Source organism: Nothoprocta perdicaria, unplaced genomic scaffold (genome assembly GCF_003342845.1).
Source record: "Nothoprocta perdicaria isolate Ctin4 unplaced genomic scaffold, notPer1 scaffold_25, whole genome shotgun sequence".
NCBI classification, from domain to species: domain Eukaryota; kingdom Metazoa; phylum Chordata; class Aves; order Tinamiformes; family Tinamidae; genus Nothoprocta; species Nothoprocta perdicaria.
This window is the reverse complement of record NW_020455477.1, coordinates 1,344,280-1,344,771: the sequence shown is the minus strand read 5'-3', so window position 1 is coordinate 1,344,771 and position 492 is coordinate 1,344,280.

Genomic DNA, 492 nt, shown 5'->3' with positions numbered 1-492 from the left:
AACAGGGCAGAGGAATTACAGCTACTTATTACTAACGCGTGCTGGTTTAATATCCCATTACTACTGTAATGCTGGCACAATAACTTATTACATGTGGCAGCACTTGCCGCTGCTCAGGGATGGATCCACTTAGGCTGCAGTTTCCCGTCCACGAGCGTGAGACTTTCCAGAGAGAGAAAAAGGAAGGTGCGAGCTACAGAGATGCTCACCTGGACTTCAGTGCCGGACAAGGCGCACGCTCGTGTCCTGCCTTTATGTGGGGCCACACACGCAGAAACTCGCACGGCWATATTCACTGGCGTGTTCCTAACCCCTGACTTCCTATCACTAAACGCACGTATTGAAATGGATGATTTTTTAATGCAATAACCTGCACGCGGACAGGAACATCTGCACGTCAGAAAGCATTTRGGAAACCCAAATCCATGCCCAGACACACGCATATACGTGCACGCCTGCCTGCCCGCACACTCCGCACTTCCCGGAGTTGGA